The sequence below is a fragment of the Larus michahellis genome, chromosome 1 (assembly GCF_964199755.1).
Source record: "Larus michahellis chromosome 1, bLarMic1.1, whole genome shotgun sequence".
Lineage (NCBI taxonomy): Eukaryota > Metazoa > Chordata > Aves > Charadriiformes > Laridae > Larus > Larus michahellis.
In genome coordinates, this window is record NC_133896.1 from 137,837,435 (window position 1) to 137,850,029 (window position 12,595).

The following is a 12,595-nucleotide window of genomic DNA, read 5'->3' on the forward strand; positions in this document are numbered from 1 at the left end:
GGTTGAGATTAATGAAACATCATGTATTTCAGACAAATATTAAACATCAAAAAAATGGAGGTCTGGTACTAGATGTAGCCATTTTCCTCTTGAAAAACTGAATAACTGACTGCAAGGAAAAACCCACCCCAGCTGCCACATCTCATAAATAGTACCATCTCAGTTCTCATCAAGAGCAACTTCTTCACCCAAATACCAACATTTATCTCTGACTTAAAGCAATTTACTTACCTTGTGTCTGCATTTAAGTACAACGCCATAGGCTCCTGAAACAAAGAAGATAAGAGATAAGCCATCTCAAAGCAGAAAAAAAAGAACAGCAAGATACAACAATCCTCAGTCACCTCCTGGCTATAGAAATAATATTATTCCCAGTATTACTATCCAAAACTTGCACATACAGGTACTGTACTAAATTTCTGCGTGCTGAAACAATTTTATAAAAACTGCTTGGAAGTAAATGGATTTTAAAGTGCTGAAATTATTTTTGTTTAAATATACTTGCAGAGAAGTTTGATAACTTGCATCTCCCTGGTATCGCTGAAAAGCAATTAACGCAGTAAACTTAAAACCCACAAAACACAAAAGACCCCGAAACTCTCAAAACGGACACATTTCTCTTCCTTTTCTTTCATCTTCCAAACTTCTCCTTCCATCTGAGAACAGAACTAGAAGGAACTGTAGAGAATAAACTGATGTTTCTTAAGATCCGCATACAAGCAATATTTTGCAAATGAAAACTTACTACCATCAAGAGGACTAAGTCAAATCTCTATAAAATTCTAATCAATTCTTTATTAAGGAACTACTTACCTTCACCTACAACCCCAAGGATCTCAAATTTATTCATCACATTACCAATGTTAGGAATCTTCATCAAGACAAATTCCTCTTACGGTGAGAGCCACAAAACATGGCACAATAGGGAGCGTCCGAAGATTTTGCAAAAGGCAATTGTGAAAAGGCTCTTGGAGACAGAAATTCCACCTTGATCAACCAGACTTCTCGCACCCTTTCTTAATTTCTAGGTAGTCAGTAGCTTCCTGGGAAAAGAAAAAAAAAAGTAATTAGTACTTTGTTTTATTTCAGTAAGAGAGAGCAGTATTGTCTCACAATTATAACAGACAACTAATTTACTTCTAAATTTTATGATCAAGACAGCTTAGCAGCATGTATAGTGGACGGAACGTATTGAGAAAATGTATCTGACAGAACAGCTGGCCTTGTAACGCCATACTTAGGATGTCTTTTACAATAATAACTAACTTACATGAAGTTATTTTCTACAGGACAGAAGCAAACAAAAATGTTGACAGGAACTACCCCAGTGAGCAAAAATACACCTGTAATTATTTATGTTCCCAGTTTGGTGTATGTTGACAGCCGGGTATAAAAACAAATTATGTTTAGTCAATTGATTATTTGTCCACTGTAATGACAAAAAGGATACAGTAGAAAGAACACTAAACAATATAAAATATTCTTCTACTACAATTTTCTGTGATTGTTTAAAAAAAAAAAAGGAAATTATTTGCTAGACTGACTAGCAATCAGATTTAGAAAATTATTTCCATTATCGGCTTATTTAATGGAAATATAATAAACAGAAAACAAACAAACAAACATTTTCAAAGGTTTTTTTTTCCATGTTTCCCAAATGTTGAAGTAATTTGTCAAATCAAGCAACTATACACAGGGAAAAGAACAAAGTTTTTTGTGTCTGTCTGTTTTAGGCTCACGATATCTCTCCTATAATCTTAGAAGTCTGATAAACTAAACACACCAAAGTTTGTTTTTTCTAATTCACACTGCACTTTTCCCCCTAATATTAAAGGCATACATTCCACATTCAAAAATGGGAAAAAAAAATCTTCACCGTGAATCAGAAATATGTAATTTCCACAGCTCGGTGCTTCAAGAACAGGACCACTCTTGAGGAACAAGATGGCATGATAGAAGTGAATTCATTTAGTTAGCTTATGTGTAATGGGTGAGTGTGACCTAATGATACTGGGTTCAGCTCACACAAACGGGAAGTCGTGTTGCTGTTTCACTGTAAGCTAGGGGTGCTGGCCAAAAGCCCTCTGTTGACCAAGTCACACATTAACAAAAAGGACAACTCAAGGGTGGCGGGAAATCACAATGACAAGCCTCAGAAGGACACAGGGAGATAATTTGGTGGAGTGGGGGTTGTTATTTTAGAAGCAGTTTCAGAGTTAATCAACCACAGTGTTTGTGAAACAAACTTTGAAAATAAAGCAGTGACTTCTGAATTAAAGGAGTAGTTAGTGGCTTTTTTTGTTTGGGTTTTGGCTTTTTTTTTTTTTTTTTAAATAAGTTACCCACTCCTTAATGCATTATTTCAGTGGTTTAATTTAGTGTTTTAATGAATTAATTTTTTCTTCACTTATGAATTGTATAAAATACCCTTTCCTTTCCCTTCCATGTACTATCCTCCTATCTCATTTGGCATTTCCTTCTCACAAAAGTCTTTATGCTGTTTGTCCAGGCTTTGAACTAAGAAATGGGCTCCTGGAAAAGCAGCTGCACCCATCAGCACAAGAACAGAGCCTGCACTGAGCTGCTTCGGCTTTCTACTGAAACAGGCCGGTGCCGGGCACCCAGACACAGCTGGCTGTCCCCACACTGCAGCCAAGTGACAGGAATACCGCTACAGAGACCCTGAAAGAACCGTTAACGCCATAACATAAACAAGACACAAGAAAACAAGTCAGCCACGTTCAGAACAGCAAAACTACTTGCAGGAAAGAGAGGAACAGTCAGAAAACATATATTCTGTTTTCCATTAGCAATATTTAATAACATCACCAAATCCGCTACTTCAGTTGCCAGCATTATTCATTGACAAGTGTTTCTAGAAATTAGTTTGTGAGAACATTCTTTGCTTATCTGCTAATGTTATTAGCATACATCGTCTTTCTGCCTTACACTGTACACAGTAGTTTTTGTATCTATGACAAAACAGTGAAGAAGCTTATGAGATAATGTATCAAAAACTCAACAAGAAATTTAGATGCAGTTTCCTCTTTCCCTCATTCATGATTTCTAAATTTCTCATATTCCTAAAGCTATACAGGCCTGCAGCTTGCGATCCACTATTTTTATTTTTCTATTTTTAAGACTTCTGCAAGTGTGTTCAGTACGTATCCTATTTTTTAATTGGGATATAAAAGTTAGATTTTTCAAGCAGTTGATCTTCCTTTCCAAAATTCAGTGCTACATATCATCTTCTCCCGCGTAATCAAGCGGTTCCCCTTTTCACTTAATTAAAAGTAAGAGCCTTAGAAAGCTGATCTGCTTGTTACACTGGTGCTCCTGGACTTATGGCACCTACAGCAGCATTCAGATGTAATTCCCTAGAGGTAAGAAGTCTGTCAACTTACTTATCAATATTCATTCACCATCAGTGATACACTTCAACTGGACCAAAGAAACACATAAATCAGCTTCTTGCATTGTCCCCAAAGCACATCATGACTGACAGCAAAGGTAATATAGATGCACATACAAAGGGACTCCCAAAAAAAACCTGCACTTGAGTGACCCACCTCTCCTGCACTAGCTCCAGTCATCTTTGTGCACAACTCTGCTGAGAGCACTTTATGAGAACTTAATCTTGAAATGAAAAGGAGAGCTAAAAGACGAGAAGCAGCATGCAGCAGTAGTAAGGATTCATACCCAAATACTTTTTGCCCCAGCTCTTTTGCCATACCTCCTCAAGCAGGGCGCTATTTCAAATTAGTTCTCTCCTGCAACATTAGTGAACTCAGACTAGCTAGACCCATCCAATCCTCAGACAAGATGTATGTACTTGTTTGAGATCTTCGCCTTCAAAAGCTCCTGAAAAATTGAAAAGAAACTGCTAAAAATACTTGCTCAGTGGCAGCACCCACTGAACTTTCTGGGGTTTTTCTGCTTTTCAGAAGGCACTGGCCTTATTAAGAATGTTTTTAAAATCACTGATTCTTGCAGGTAATCTGGTGACATGAGCTCAAACTCCATAAATGACCGAGTCTTGTCAATGGCAGAGTGAGTAACTGTAATAAAAAAATAAATTAAAAACATAATCTAGAAGTTTTAAGCAAAAAAGTAATTTCAAGAAAGTTATCCATAGCAAGGATTACATTATTCTGTAACTCAGTGAAAACAAGCTATATTCTTTCAAGCTGAACACTGGAAATAGCAAGGAAAACCTTATTAATAGCAACCACAATTTCGTTTTTTGCACTGAGCACCATATAGGTCTTTTTTAATACGTTGCCTGCTGGCTAGAATGATAACCCTTGCAGAAGAGGAAATAAGGCCATTCTTTACCTCTCAAAAGTTCTCAGTAGGGAAAGAGCACTCATTCTCCTAATATCCCTTTCTGAGGCAGCCAGATTCACAGAACATCAACAACTTATGAATTAAACCAACAGATCTCCAAGATGGTCTCAATGTTACCATGGTGTTCTACAAAATGCAGAGCCAATTCAGCAAAAGGAAACACCATGAAATGAACAAGAACAAATTAGTTTCGCTTAATATAGAATTAAAACAGTGTGAAATTTTAATACAAAAGTAATGGCCTTGCAATAACATGTAAAGCTTATATGTAAGAACCAAAACAGTATAAACATTCTGGAAATGAACATACAGACCAATACAACACTATGGTACCTGATCATTTGCATTTAAATTAAAACAATGGGGGAAGTCCCTAGCTCCTTCCCAATTCCTTTTCCCTGCATGACCATTAAGAATTCTAGAGCATCACCCAAAAGCATCCAACTTAACCACTCACTCCAAGGCCTCAATCCTAAATAAAAATCCTATTCATTATTTCATAATCGTCAATAGCTGGGGCAGGGAGGGAGGTAAACACTTTTCACATAGTTAGATTTTGGTAGGGACATTTAGTGAGAATTATAAAAAACTTGAGGTGGACATTTTCACAAAATGTGGAGAAATAAAACTCCATTCTAGAAATATACAGTTAGATTTGTATATCAGTATATCGTATATCAAGTATATGGTTCATTTCATATATCAAGACAGAAAGAGTACAATCTGCACTCTGCTGAAGTCAGTTACACACTTCTAATTGACTTCAAAGTCATCTATTAGCTTTTAATCAAGCTTCTTGCCAGTAGGTAATAAACCTCTCCTGCTCCCCTAAAACAAGAAGTAAATTTAATTTTTTTATTTGTTATTTTACTTATGGAGAAGACAGAACTAAGAATTTCTAGAGGCTGGGTGCATTTTCATCTGTTCACTAACAAAACAGCGGGTCAGTAAACAGATGTAAAGAACTTATACCCTGTAAGTATCTGTCTTTGATGGTTATACGTTAATCCAAACCCTGGCATGTCTTCTGTCTTATAAGGTACACACATGAAAGGAAGCATTAACCACCTCTTTTAGTCATGATGTATCACTACTACAGCATCTTTCCTTCTCCTCCCCTTTATATGTGCAGCTCTATTTCAGGAAAACCCTAGTTAGAGTTACAAGCACCTGATTCAGTTTTATAGCAGAATATACAAGTGACAGTGTTCAGAAAACAGATGGAGAAATTTTTCTGGATTTATTGATCTATCTGGAATATTGATATATTCCAGAAGAATGCACAACAAGTATTATGAGGAATTACAGATTAGGAAGAATGAATTCAGTATTTGAACAGCTGTGAGGAAGAAGCTAGTAGTAATATTCTGACTTTAACAATGGAGAGAAAAAGATACAATCATATTGCTAGTGAAGTTTTGCAAGTCTCACTGCTGCATTTGGAAAAAAGCTACCACTTGCTGGTTTTCCATTTTATGGAGGGACAGTAGAGCTTCTAACAGGACAAGGTTCTGGAAGAAGAGCCATCAAGATTTCATAATACGAAGAAACTGATAATGTGGAAGTTGAAAAAAGAAAAAGCTGAAGACGACATAAAAAGCAACAATAACTTGCAATTAAGCAAGCCATTTTTCAAACTCTAAGCTTCAATCTATCCTCCTCTGCTCATGAAAAAAATAAATTAGGAATGAAAAGAACAGCTGGTGAAAATAAATACAAAATTCAGAAAACTGTCGAACTAATTCTGTAAAAGCAAAACACCAAGGTTGCTCACACAAGCTCACAGGTTTTGAAATTCATCTCCAGTAAAATTTATTGACGTTGCCAATATCATCATTGGAACTTGACTTCACTGTTGTTGGGTTTTGGAGGAGTCGTTTTCCCCCTCCCGCGCCAGCCCCAATAGCTGTTGATATAATGAAACTTGGAAACTCATCTGAACGAGTTATATGATCAAGGGAAGTTATCGCCACATAACTGGCCTAAAAGGCAGCATGCCTCCATGGCAGCAGGGCCAGGGGTGCAGGCAGGAAGAACTTGAACAAAGTTCCCATCCTGCAGCAAGCACATAATTAGGAAAAGGGTTGAATCATCTCCAACTATTAAAGATACCTATTTGGTTAAATTCCTAAAGGAAAACTGAGCTTGAAGACCAGGGCACCAATAACGAATTGGTTTGTTTTATCTTGTTCTGCGAGTGCTCTTCCTTTTGTATGCAAGTAGAAATTAAAAAATAAATTCAACTCATCCTGGATACATGAACTCAATTCACTTCTCAGAGTTAAAACGCAGGATTTATGAGCTTCTCTAACAGCTGTGGCCAACTCAAAAAGAGTGGGTGCTTAGCAGGATGCTTCTAAGACCATAGTGACAAATAAGCACACTGATTATCAAAGCGTTGAGCACAAAAGCAGCTCCCATGAGTCATAACAGAAGGACAGGAAAGACAATTTTGCTTCCATTTTAGTCTTCCTCTCTAATAAGAACCTTAACAAATATGTCTATTGTGGGTGTGACAGCTTCTTACGCAGTTTATGCTGGTCCTTACGCATGCTGGGCGGTCTTCACCATACCTGCAGCAGCTCTGAAGAAAAACAACCAGTGTTCAGAGGATAACACTCAACAGCAACCTGTTAAATCCAAAGCCTTTCCAGTTTCATCTGGCACAAGGAGCCTGACACTTACGCATTCACTTCTATCAAATAGAAGTACCCAACATTTATAGTTGAAGTAAAAGCACACTTCTGCTTACCATTAGGCAAAGAAGAACAAGGAAAAAAAAAATATTTTTTTTTAGATAAAAGAAGCTCTTATTTCATAACAGAGTATCTTCCTGTGGACGAAGCTAATGTTTCTTTATCTGACACAATATTTGTAGTGGCTCCTTAGAAGTTGGGTCTTTCATTTTAATCTTTCCTTCTCTCTTCTCTGAACACCAGTCTCCAGTAATATGTTACATTCATTTGTCATGCTGCTTACTATTCAGTCCCATATTATCTTTGACTATCTGCCACGGACTTCAAATCCCCAGGCTATAAAATAATATTACAGGCATAGCTTTTTCATTTTTAATAATTACCAAAAAAAAGCTACTATTTTCAAAGAGTTACACATTAGGATTCTCTTTGTGACTCAATTCCCAAATTTGCGTTTGAAGATCCGTGCTTAGAAAAAAAAAAAAAAAGAAAAGAAAAGGAAAACATGTTGAGCATAAAAGTCTTCCTCCTTTACCACCAAAAAAGAAAAAACGAAAAAAAAAAAAGAACGTATCCAAAGTCTTGAGCAGTGGGACTGAGTTCCTGTCCAAGAAAAGTACAATATATTACCTTTCAGGGAATATGTTACAAGCACTGAGCAGCCAGTCAACTGAAGGACTGCTCTAAAGTTTGAGCTCAGCAGGGTATTTGTGGAAAGAAAGGGCCTCTTGAGTTCTTCCATCATGCTCTCTGTTCCCTCTGTTCTCCGGCAGCCTACTGTCAAAAAGCGCGCTGCCCAGTTCCTCTCCACACTGGCAGCAACCACTAACTGTGCACCAGCAATCCTTTGCCGCCATGCCGTCAGCAGACAAAACAACAGATGTAGAAGACCTGGCCAGTTAGGAATGCATCAGAGGACTTCTTTTCTAACTGGATCAGCCACCAAATCTTTCATACGTGCACACACAAAGCATACCGGCTGTCTCCTAAGAAAAAAAGATGGAAATTCTTCTAATCTGACAAACTTTCTCCCTCCTACCAACCCAGTTTTGTCTTCATTGTTCCTTGTTCTAAAAATAACTCCCATTCACTTTCACTAGTCAGATGTTCCTCTCTGCACTGGCTTTAGCTGGGATGGAGCTTTCTCATAAGAGAACAGAAAAGTAAAGGTGAATATAAAGTATTTATAAATAGCAAATGAACGCTGAAACTATGTTCTGTGGGCATTCTAATGCAGATCAAAATAACCACAATGACTACTCTCCCTTGTAATCTTCAAATATATCATTAAGTACAGATTACTAGTTCACTATCTGAAGTAAAAGGGAAAAAAAGATGCAAGAAACCAGTTTTTCCTTTGAAAGGACATACCAAAGATATGGAACAAACCTAAAAATATAAGGGGAGAGCCCCCCGAAATTTAATACCAAATTAATAAGAAAATGCAATACATGTAAATGAACAGAATTATATTCTAATTACACTATAAAAATTATTCATAATTTCCTCTTGATGCATTTTTCGGGCAAATAGTCAGAGGCATTTTATTTAAATAATACTGATCCATCTTTTACAAAGTTAACCTTGGAAAGAATGCCGTCGAAAGTTTTCAGTAAAGGACTAAAAGAAGCCACTCAATTACTAACTGTCCTAACACCCAAAGACAGGTCATTTCAAGAATAAATTCACATTAGTATGCAAGCACATGTGCAGGAAGCATATTTAAAGAAACAACTCAAAGGCGTTTCATTATTGGTTCTTCTTTCACGAAAGCCATCACAAGTGATTAAACCAAAAAGTGTACAATGGAGGTTTTTGGGTAGAGTGATGAGGGGGTTGTTTTGTTTGGGTTTGCATTTATTTTTTTTCCTTTATTAGAAAAAGACTCTAACTCCACCAACCTCAAAGCAGCTTGCTTCAAAAAACCCAAAAGAAATTGTAACCTATAGAATCATCTCTCTATCCGAAGTTTTATCTGAATTTGAAGATAATGCTACTATTTCCATGTGTGAAAGTCTACTACAAGACATTTGCTCCAATTTTATAGATTTCAGAGGTAACAGTGAGTACAATTAATACTGAAAATATTTGAATGTGCCTATTTTATTACTTAATAGTCAGGCTTTTTTAATGACGTCTATTATCAGAGTAACTGAACACTAATCATGTTTAAATAAAAGGTGAGTTTTGCCACACTTTCCAGTTGAAAAACCTGTTAAACTTACAAAGGTGAATAAATCAATTAAGTGAAACCCAAGTCAAGAAGACTAATCTCCAAAGTGGCTCAGACTGCATTAAGACCTTATGACCATTATAATAAGCTGAAGGTCAGTAAAAAAAGATTCACATTCTGGATAAAGGAAAAAAAAAAAATCCCAACAATTCCTCTCAATTAACATAAGCTTCCTTGAAACAGAGGATGAAAACTTTGAGTCTTCTGGAATGCAGCACCACAGAAACAGCACCAGCACCAATGTATCAGGTACCAAGGGCAATTCTAGCAAGAACCTTAAACTGAAAACCCTGAAATAAACATTGTGTTCAGTGCAAATCCACTGCAAGGAAAGTAAAGCAACAGAGCAATCAATTGTGCTGTTATGACAGATGCCCTCATGCTGAACCACCTGGAACACCTTCAGGTAGGAAAACTTCAGTCTGCTATGTAAATTACTGCAAGCATATTTGTAAGATATATTAAGGTGACCAAGTCAATTTGCAAAACATGTAAACAGCTTTCCAGTGGAGAAAAAAATAGAAGAGGGTAGATTTAGATTAGATAGAAGGAAGAAATTTTTTATGCTGAGGGTGGTGAAACACTGTCACAGGTTGCCCAGAGAGGTGGTAGATGCCCCATCCCTGGAGACATTCAAGGTCAGGTTGGACGGGGCTCTGAGCAACCTGATGTAGTTGAAGATGTCCCTGCTTATTGCAGGGGGGTTGGACTAGATGGCCTTTAAATGTCCCTTCCAATCCAAACTATTCTAAAAAAAAAAAAAAATACAGAAACAAACCCACAAATTTAATTTAGTGATCTCATCTAAAAGCAGCAAAAATCAACTTGAAAATAGAGTCAGGCAAAAGCAAGGAAGACCAGAATATTATCTTTTGCACAAGATCATATGCTCATCTCCACCACTGCTAACTGCATCAGTCAATGGATACTAATGAAGAATTCATCTGTATACAAGAAAAAAATAGGCTGGGAGCAACATTTATTCATATTCATTCATGTACCATTTGTTTTACCTAAACACAAAATTTAAGTTCTATTGAAATTATAGTGAAACTGAGTGGTAGTAAGGAAAACAGGCTGTTGTGATTTTTATCTGCTTTTGAATATTTGTACTCAAAAAATCTCTTCAATGATCAAAAGATGCACTTTCATCCCATACAGCATGAAATAAAACTACTACAATCAGGTTAGTTCAGAGCTTGGCAGCTTAAAAATTATAAAGTTTAATGGTTGTGTATTTAAACCAACTGCCCCCCCCCGCCCCCCCCTTCCCTCCCAGAAAGAAACAAGTGAGCCACCCTTGTGCTTCAAATTGCAAAGTTGCAAGTGAACTCCAGGTTGGAAGACACATACTTGTATTAGTATGTTATAATGAAGAGGGCTGTTCTGCTACAAGGAAACCAGTAGAAAAAACTACATTCAATAAAGATGAAAGGAAACGGAGGATCTAGTAACATAATTATAAAGGCTAACAGTCTGCCATCCTGTGCATACTATTCGAGGATTGAGGTGGATCACAGCAAGGCTGAATGGGAACCCTGCAACCAGGCTTGGAGCACTGGAGAGACTTAAAAGAGACAGTTTGAGAAAACTACTGAAATTCATATAATACTTCCCTCTGTGTATCCTTTCCCCTTACACTATGAGTTTAAGCTATAGTGGAAAAATAATTTTCCATTTCTAAACTTCTATCTCTAGTTCTATATTAGAACAGATGAGGTTCTAATCGTTATTTTATTTCTCAAACTTAAAAGACTCCAAATCCCCTATTATGAAACTTAATTGCAAAGACTTTTAATTGCTTACTATGTTCACTTCTTCTCTCCTGTTTATTTCAACTGCTAGATGCATTCTAGGGTCTTGCCTTTAACTAGATGTTAAGCTCTTTGATAAGGAAACTTTTTTTGCTATGTTGAAGGCCTCTGGGTGTTGTTATAAAATAAGTTAAAAAGACGTAATGTTGTAATGTTTGAAACCATGCTATGGTACCAGTTCTTTGTGTGAACAGAATTGCTACGGTAAAATATAAGTCTTGAGGTAAATGAAAGTCTCACCAGATGACTCAGGAAAAAACTTCAAAAACATTAGGAGGCAATTTGATTCATCTCTGGAAACAGGATGTGGTAATAATTTTTTTTAATAATAAACAACACCGTTTCAATGCCAGCACCCACAATGACTTTAAAAAATAAAATCAAGTAATAGTTTCTCTTGCAATTTCAGCCTAGTGGTTTCCATTTGATAGCTGAAAGAAAAGATACTTTAAATCTCACATAACATCAAAACTATCCTCATAACTAAAGTATGAATGTTCAGCCAAACTTCGTTAACACACTTGCAGCCTGTACTTGTTCTATACCTGCATCCATCACCATCAATATACTGCCAAAACATACATACCAAACCAACCATGCCTAACTAGTATTTTTGTCAAAAAGTTTAGTATTTAAAGTAAAAGCCCAATGAAGGAATGCCACAGCCGTAGTCACCATTATTATTCTGGCAAAAACATCTCTAAACTAAATAGAAGAGTTTTCCCCTGAGAGGCATGAGCCACCTCAGGGGGGAAAAAAAAAAAAGGGGGGCGGAAACCAAAAATTAAGACCAGTATTTACAATTTAGTCACTATAATCTAAAGTGAAGAATCTTCCAGATTAGGTGGTTATGTATCAATGGAAAAATATTTAAACATAAATAGGAAATGGCAGGTGCATGGCCTTTCTCCCAGGCAGACTGTTTCACAATTGCCCATAATGCTTCTCTCTGGTATGCTGACAGCTTCTTACATGGGAGATTCCCATGGCAATAAAAGCATGTCTGGATATGTAAGTGACCCAAAAGAGGACCTGAAAAACAGGTCTTGAGAAAAGGGAGATGCATCTAAACAATAAACAATGTTGGCAGGCCTACCAAAGGAAAGGTAATAAAAAAAGCTCATAATCCTGATTTTCATCCTTCATGCCTTTCTCTGTCCCTTGAGACTTTTAAGTTTAATTATAGAGTGGAGAGGGAAAAAAGAGGCAATGCCCCTGGCAAAGGGCAGGAAGGGTGGGTGAGGGAGGAAGGGAAGGGAAGCTAACTCCAGGGAATCACAGAAGACAACAGTGAAAGGCTGGCATACAGGGAAGTTCTGGAATGAAAGAAAAGAGGAAAACAAAAATCTAAGATGACGTTTCAGGCATGAGCAATGCGCTCATCGTGAGATTTGAGATTTATATTAGCTTACAAAAAAAAAAATACAGATCCACAGCACCCAAAAGTCAATATTTGCATAACTGACTTTCCTGTTTCTAACATATCTAGTTACTTCTTGTACAAA

General features: G+C 36.8%; 1 long non-coding RNA gene across 1 annotated transcript in view; it reads right to left on the minus strand.

Moving 5' to 3' along the window:
- Positions 1–230: 230 nt before the first annotated feature.
- LOC141737890 (uncharacterized) overlaps positions 231–12,595 on the minus strand; it is a 49,207-nt gene continuing 36,842 nt past the window's right edge. The window contains exons 2-3 of the long non-coding RNA XR_012585264.1: positions 814–1,043; positions 231–266 (exon numbers count right to left, since the gene is read on the minus strand). This is a non-coding gene — a long non-coding RNA (uncharacterized LOC141737890). The remainder of the gene's footprint in view (positions 267–813; positions 1,044–12,595) is intronic.